General features: G+C 42.9%; 1 long non-coding RNA gene across 1 annotated transcript in view; it reads left to right on the top strand.

Annotated features, from left to right (window-relative positions):
- The first annotated feature begins 137 nt into the window (after positions 1-137).
- The window catches only part of LOC112548640, a 25,154-nt gene continuing 17,373 nt past the window's right edge, over positions 138-7,918 (top strand). The window contains exons 1-2 of the long non-coding RNA XR_003092296.1: positions 138-301; positions 3,204-7,144. This is a non-coding gene — a long non-coding RNA (uncharacterized LOC112548640). The remainder of the gene's footprint in view (positions 302-3,203; positions 7,145-7,918) is intronic.

Below are 7,918 nucleotides of genomic sequence, written 5' to 3'. Positions count from 1 at the left end.
GATGCGGCGTGCCCCGGCTCTGCCTTCCCTCTCTTTGCTCCCGGAGTCTGGCAGCACCACGAGTCCCAATATTTATATATATATATATATATATAATAGAGGGGAGCGATCAAACAGAGGCGCACAAGGGCTGGAAGGCTGGGTTAATGGACTCAACACTGCCACTGCCTGACACAACCGCGGCAGTGTTGGGGGGCAGGGGAGGTGCGAGCTCTCCCAGCCCTTCCCCTTGAAGCCCTCTCACTCCCACACAGGATCTTGAATGCTTCAGCTGCCGCCTAAAAGTATGGGGCAGCCGTAGGTAAGTGATGATGACTTGATGGATGCGCAGATGTTAGGGGCTGGAAAGGGATGCCCGTGTTCTTTTGATGGAGAAGGGCATGGAGGCTAAGCAATCGCCCCTCATTCTTGGGGCTTTAGGTGCACCCTCAAGCCAACCTTGTGGCTTGTGGGAATTAGTTTAATCCAGCGGTTTGAGGTCTTTTTAGGCTGGAGACACCCCCCTGCAAAATGCCAGCTCTGAGTTTTCACTCATTTCTTTTGAGTACGGAAAAAAGACTAGAGCAATCCTTCTCCAATAGAGCTGCACAAGATTGCCGTGGGGCAGGAAGGCTTTAGCACTGTGGATTCCCATTTGAAATCTCTGGGTTTATTTTGTGAATCCTGTCTGCACACGTAGCCATGCACTGCACCCCCACGGCACCCTCCAAAGGATCTCGAGGCACCGCAGCATCCTGGTTGAGAATCACTGATTTAGCAAGACTTCGGGTCCATCCACAATAAAGTTCCTGTTGAATTTATTCTGGGATCCTATCTTGCTTGGGTAGCATCACTGGGCTACCCTCCCCTCACCCATCCCAGGTTGTGGCTGCCCTCCTAAGTGGTTAAGGAGCAAGGAGCTTCTTCCCTTTACACTAAGGGCTAGCCACAGCTGCCCTCTTTATAGTTCCCCACAGGGCAAGATGGGCTAGAAAATGGTGGGTAGACAACAGAGTCTTCCCTTTAAGGGCTGTAGCTGAGGGTATGCTCCTGTGCCTATGACTCCAGGCAAAGTACCATCCAGAGCTCCAGCAGGCGATTAGGGTCTGGACAGTCTCTAAAGGTTGAAAAACACTGGCATCATTTTCAGTCCAGCACACGCAGAACAAGACAAGCCACTGCTATTGCCTTGTGGTACTCCACCGCCAAGCATGCATGTCCAGTATGGGAATGATCAGGCCATGCCAAGAAACCAAACCCAGTTCTAAATGGGAAGTGTCATGAAATAACTGGATATCTAAAGCCAACACCAAAAGACAGCTTGCACTTGCTGGTTGTCGCCATACCAATTGACAGGGCTGTGCGAAATGGCGCTGTTCCGTTTCGACTTCAGTTTCGTGGTGTGGATGGAAGTGTTTTGTTTTGAATTTCATTTTTGAGTCGAAACAGCTGTTCCGTTTCACTTCGTCGAAACAGTCAGGCTGTTTCTACGTTTCGCCTGACCATTGGGCTGGGGAAAGGAACTGAGCCCAGCTGGGCTGACTTCTCATCCCCAGCCCGATCTGTCTCCCACCACCTTGCTGCTGGCTGCTTCCAAACTCGGAACATTTCAACACGTTTGAAATGTTTCAACTAGCCTCATTTTGTTTCGAGGCTGGTTCAAAGTCCTTTGTTTCGATTCAATTTTGCTGTTTCCAGCTCAAAATGAGTTGAAACAGCATCGAATCGAAACAGCCGGTGAAATTTCGCACAGCCCTACCACCTGATACTAGAAGAAAAGTAGAGAGCCAAAAAGAAAGATCACAGCAGGTGGAAGCCCCCCTGACATCCATCCTGTGGTCACACAGAAGTAACCAAGTGGCTCGAGGAAGAGTTGTGCGACCAGTATTGCACCCTCGGACGCTATGGCTGATGGTGTGACTGAGGTTATGGCAGGAAAGATTAGGTGTGACCAGATGCCTTGAAATGCACCTGGAAACCCAGGAGGACCTTCCCAGAGGGGCTGATACAGACTGGTCAACATGGCAATGCCTGAACAGCCTGTGCACACCAACGGGAAGATCAGAAACACATATGATCAAACACTAATGACACGAATACATGAGACTGCGGTGAAGTGCAGAGTAGACCATGGAGCACCTGCTCATTTGTCGACTCCTTGGTGAGCCCTCTACAAAGGAGGACCTTGCTGCAGCAACAGGAAGAGCCATCATTTGTGCATGATTCTGGAAAAACATCTAGGATGTGAGAAGCAGAAGAGTGATCAAAGGCCTAGAGCACTGAATGTGTCTGCTAAAAGCCTTTAGGTGCTCTCATGAGTTTCCTTATTGCTGGGGTCAGAACAGAATCACCGTTCAAAACCCTCTTTATGACTGCTTAGCCATGCTACCTGCAATACCTGGGATAAGGAGGTAACAACTGGTGACTGTTCTCTATTCATTCTTCTACTTCTTCTCTTCCCACCTGTACTCACTGTGCTCACCTGTACTCACTAGCAACAAGAACCAAACATGGAAACGCCAAAGCGGAACCTGTCCCCCAAACAAAACTTGAAAAACTTTGGAGTTGGAAGCCAGCATTGATGGAAAGGGAAGGAAGAGCTGTCCTTGAAATCAGCACTTCCACATGCATTGGGTTTGGCATTGTTTTAGACCAAATCTGAACTAACATTTTGTCATTTGTAGCCAAATGAAACCAAAAAAAGAAAGTTCCAACATTTCTTGCCAGAATTAGAATGGGTGTTTTTCAGAGGGAAAAAAAATGATTTTGAGAACTGCTGGAAGGTAATTTTTTTTCTCCAAGGAAAATTCCATGAAGGAATTTATTAGTCATCATCTTCTTCCTCATTTTATAGATGAAGCAGCCAACAGATAGATGCCAGGAGACCTGCCCCGGCCAGTTTGTGCAGAGTTAACAATAGACCTGGCAAGAGTTTTTCAAATGAAAGATTTTTTTTTCTTTCCCCTTAATTTTTATCAAGAAAAGAAAGAAAAAGATGGCTGATTTTGAAAGATATCACAGGAAAGAGGGTTATTATTATTATTTTTTAATTGTCAACCCATCCCATTACAACAATTAAAAAATAAATCATTTTCTGGGTCATAATTACTCTTTAGCTTTAAAATGTAATTCATTTCTATTTAGAATGTAGAAAGAATCATAATCAAAAATGGTATTTTTTGACTAACATGCACTGATTTTTAATTTTTTTTATCACTTTGCAGACATTTTCAAGATTATGAATTTGCCTCTCAATTTGAGACAGGGGAAAATCGGTTGTTGCGTGATTGGAAAACTATTTCCTAGTCAAAGGTAAGGCCACAAATCCTGCAAAGACTAATACGTTTCATGAACCATGAGTGGCCCTGCTGATTTCAGTGATTCTTGTGCGTCAGCTTAAGCAGACGTCTGTTTTTGTGTCGAAGTCTCTGGACTCCCTGGACTTAATCCGCGAGAGCACCACCACTTGGATTTGTTATCTGATAACCTCACTTTAGGAGCTCCATTACCGCACGTTAGGCCAACGGATGACTAAGCTTCGAGTTGTTGTTGTGGAGAAGGAAAATTAATTCTCCTTCTGGGGAGATATTTTACATAAAAAAAAAATACAACCCAAAGTTTAAATCTTTTCAATGTAGACTGAAAATTGTGCATACCTAAATTTGTGAAGAATCTTGATGGCGTGTCACGGGCAGATGTTTTGCAAGGACGGCTGAATCCCTGCAAAAGGTTTTGAGTAAAACCTGCATATATTTTTCACTAAAAAATTGACAATTTTTATTTTTTTTTAAGACATTGGCCAGACCCATTTACTTATTTCATTGCTATTAAGCCTCTCACAAGTAAAATCATAGGACAGCAGGGCTGGAAGGATCCTCCCAATGTCATGTGCAAGCTCTAGGTAATCCAGGTGTGTGAACTCCAGATGTTTGAACTACTGATCAATATGCATCTATTCATTGGGCTTTGCTGCACCATAAGCCATAAGAGATGATATATAGAAATAGTTGAATGCAAAGATAAAACTGTGTATTTTCTTTCCCCTTGATTTTGCAAGATTGAAAATGCTGAAATTCACCGATTTTAATTGCTCCAAAAAAAAAAAAAAATCACAAAAATTGCTCTTGAAATCCGCTTTTTTTTTTTTCTTTCTCAGCAGCTCCCTCCCATGTTACTCCTCATTTATGGATTATTATTGCTATTAAGTATTATTTTCATTAGCACCTTGCAGCCCCCCTCATGGACAAGGGCCCAAACTCAGTACAAACATAGAACAACAGCAACAAAATACCACTCCATGACCCAAAAAGCCTCCTACTGGTTATTTTCCCCACTTTATTCCACAGAATAAAATCTTGGCTGAACAGCAACATCAGATTGCAGTGTGGGAGGTAACTACATGAAAGGTTTGGTTTGAAGTCCAAATTATCTCACGTATTGGATCTGTCTTCAGCCCTCTTCCCCCTAGGAAGCTAGTGACTAAACATTATAGTTATACTAGGATGTATGTCACTGTTTTACAGTGCAATGATGCAAGCATTTGCTGAAATACTACCAGAAGGACAAGATGTGACCTTTGATCAGGGAATAGGCATGCGAGTCCTTTTGAAAGTCTCAGAACATCTGTCTTCTGCACCTCTTACAACACTTACCATTTTTCACCACTATTACTGTTATATTTTGCAATCTCCCCCTAGCTAACATGTAGCATGCAATTTATGGGCTTTTGGATGCATGGTAGATCCCTTCCTTTCTAAATAACTGTAGAGAAACTAATTATCATGAAGCATCTAACAAATATTAGAAGTCCTCATATGCAACTTGGTGGGGTGAATAAATTATGGACATTGAATTTTAGACAACTTTATCACTCTGATTACAAATGTACATGTATATTGAGCTTAATAAACTAGTATGTAAGAATAGGATGCATAGCAATCATGTAAGGCACAAGTGAAAAATAACCACAATGAAATGTGGTGACCAGCAGTTTATATAACCATACTATTTGGCAGTTTAGGACAAGACATGAATATGAATACTGGATCTATTTGAAACTTCCAGGTACTGAAAGATTTTCTAATCTAGCAGAGACAGGCATTAGAAGAAAGAAAATGTGTAAGCCAACAAAAGAAAAAAATGTGTTAGAAAGATGACACATGTTTTTTAGCAGGAAGACTGATTTACCCCCCTAAACAAAGAGAAAGTGCATTCTTCATCTCAAGTGGAGGTCTTCCTAGAAGATATGCTTCAATGAAACAAGGCGTTGGGCTCTTTATGAGAGCACACATTAATATGTTAAGAACTGACTGACAGATCTCAAAATTATTGGCCATGGGGGTTCATCATTTAATGGCGAAATTTCTAATGAGGTCCTACAGGATCTTGTTTTCAGGGGACAATGAGAGTGGTGGAGTGCTAGATTAGGGTGACAGGGCAGTCTTACAGGGCAGTATAGGTCACTTGGTAAACTGGGCTCATGCAAACAAAATGTGGATTAATTCAGTCAAATGCAAGTTGTACATCCATAAACAAGGTGCGTGCAACTAACTTATGGAAGGGGGAACTACATCTTGGAAAGCAGGGACTCTGAAAAAGGAGTTGGGGTCATAGTAGGCAAACAACTCAACATGAGCTCCCAGTGAGATGCAAAGAAGAGCTAAAAGAAGGCCCAGTACCTTGGATGTAAACCCAGGGGAGTAGGGAGCAGGAGTATGGAGGTGATTTTCTCTCTGTAGACACTGATGGTGATATAGGTACTAGAATATTCCACATAGGTCTAGCATCTACATTTTAAAATGGAAATCATAGAAAATAAAGATTGGAAGGGGTCGTCTAGTCTATCCCTCTGCCCCATGACAAAATCAACTCTATCTACCCCACTGCTCCTCAACCAAGCGCTATGGCACCCTACAAGTTCTTCTGAAGAGTGAGTGGTGTGAGAGGACAAGCATAGGCTCGGCCTCTCTTTTGCCTGGCCGCTCCCTGCCCCCATGGTCTAGCCCTTTTACAAGGAGGTAAACACACGCTCATCCCAGTGTGGCTCTTCTCCTTTACCCCTCCCCGCACCCAAACACATTACCTGGCTGCTGTATAAGGAGGCAAGCACTGTAATAAATACATTACTTTTTGATATGCCATCCAATTAAAAAAAGATACGGAGGGGTGCCTTGAGTCTAAAAAGGCTGGGAACAACTGATCTACCCGTTCCTAACAGATGTTTGTCTAACCCGTTCTTAAAAACCTCCCACGCTGGAGACTCCACCGTCTTCTTAGGTCCTCCTTTCCAATTCTTTACTATTCTCAGGGTTAGAAAATGCGTCTCCCTGTTGATGTGCAGCCTCTATCTCCCTTGATGAAATGTGGGTCTTGTACCCTTGCTCTTTCCCCAGTGGACATGGGATACAGTTTATAACTTCTCTATAGTAACTTTTTATAGACTTACATGTCTCCTCTGTTTTCTCTTCTGTAGAGTAAAGAAACCCAATTCTTCTAATCTTCCTTCAGGTCACTTGTTTTAGACCAGTGATCATTTTTGTCACTCTCTTCTGGACTCTCTCCAATTAATCAAGATCCCTTTTGAAGTGTAGTGCTCCAAACTGAATGTACTAATCCTGTTGAAACCTTACCTATACTGAGCAGAATGGAAGAATTATGTTGCCTGTTGACACTCCTATTCATGCATCCCAAAGTGATGTTTGTTTTTCTTGCAGCTGTACGACACTGTTGACTTATATTCAGTTTATGATCCCTTAATAATCTCCAAATCCTTTTTTTTTTTTTTTGGAGAAAAGCTACCTAACCAGTTATTCCCAATTTTGTCATTGTGCAGTTGATTACTACCTAAGTGTATTTCTTTGCATTTTTCCTTACTGAATTCTAGCTCATAGAATCATAGAAAATTAGGCACAGAAGGGACCTCAGAAGATCATCTAATCCAACCCCCTGCTCAGAGCAGGACCATCCCCATGAAAGAACATCGCTCATATTTGTCAAGATAAGTCTGAATTGTAACTATCCCCCAAAGGGCTTGCAACCCTCCTGGGTTGGCATCATCTAAAATGTAATAAATATCTCAGTTTGCATTATCAGAGAGCCCAGAGATACCTCACCACGTAAGACATTCCCGGCCAGAAGATCCTGGTTGCCACCAAACACCTTCAAGGTAAACAGATTATTCCAACTTTTCTCTGAGCCTAATCTGCATAAAATGAGCTGTTCCAAACAGGAGATTTTACCACAATTTCAACTCTCCTATGATATATGAACTTTCATTTCTACCCAGGAGATCTTTTACAATCTTTTCTCCTATGCCTGAAGAAGGTACCTGTGCCCTAAAGTTTGCAAATAAATATTTTTTGTTGTTGTTGTTGCAAATATCTAGCTGGTCTAATAAAATATATCACCTCAAACATGAATTCTGATTCATCTTCCAAAATCATTAATGCAAATATTGACTTAGACCAGGGTGGGCAAAATGTGGCCCGGGGGCCAGATGCGGCCCACCAGGCCATTCTATTCGGGCTCGCAGGGCCCCTAAAAAAATTAGAAAATGAATATATCTGCCCCTGGCTGCCTGGCACGTGGCCCTTGATGGCTTGCCAAAACTCAGTAAGCGGCCCTCCGCCCAAAATAATTGCCCGCCCTTAACTTAGACCAAGTCCGAGACTGATCTCTACGCAACCCTATGGCCCTCTACATGTTACAGGTATCACACACAATTCCTGGATAATTGCACAATTACCTTGAGACCAGCTACACCTGCAAAGTACTTATCATACAATAAAAAGCTTCAACCAGCTACAAAGTTAGACCTCAAAAATGTGCACTAAACTTATAGCTGGTTGCTAATGAGCTTGAATGTAGTAGGGTCTCCCCTCTGCGGCTGGGAGCCTCATCAGCTGTGGACTCCCCGCCACAGGGATGCATCTTGCCCAGC

This window comes from Alligator sinensis, unplaced genomic scaffold (genome assembly GCF_000455745.1).
Source record: "Alligator sinensis unplaced genomic scaffold, ASM45574v1 scaffold1345_2, whole genome shotgun sequence".
NCBI lineage: Eukaryota > Metazoa > Chordata > Crocodylia > Alligatoridae > Alligator > Alligator sinensis.
This window is presented reverse-complemented; position numbering and strand designations above follow the sequence as displayed.